Here is a 266-nt window from a genome sequence, read left to right as displayed (position 1 = left end):
GGCTGCGCCTCACCCACGCCGTGACTCCTCGTGTCCGTGTGCCGCTGCCCCACCCGCTTCCCCCCTCGCTCGCCGAAGATGTCCACAGCCCTGGTGTCGCCCACCATCTTCGACCTGAGCGAAGTTTTATGCAAGGTAAGGGGCTGTTCCTCCAGCTTCGGGGCTCTTCGGCTTCTTTGGGATTCGTGTTTGGGTTTTTTCCCCCCGTTTTCTGGTCGGGAGCAAGTTTGGCGCGGGGCGGGGGCCGAGCTCGGCCGCCCCGTCCC

The sequence above is a fragment of the Pygoscelis adeliae genome, unplaced genomic scaffold (genome assembly GCF_000699105.1).
Source record: "Pygoscelis adeliae isolate BGI_AS28 unplaced genomic scaffold, ASM69910v1 Scaffold356, whole genome shotgun sequence".
In the NCBI taxonomy this organism is placed as follows: domain Eukaryota; kingdom Metazoa; phylum Chordata; class Aves; order Sphenisciformes; family Spheniscidae; genus Pygoscelis; species Pygoscelis adeliae.
This window is presented reverse-complemented; position numbering follows the sequence as displayed.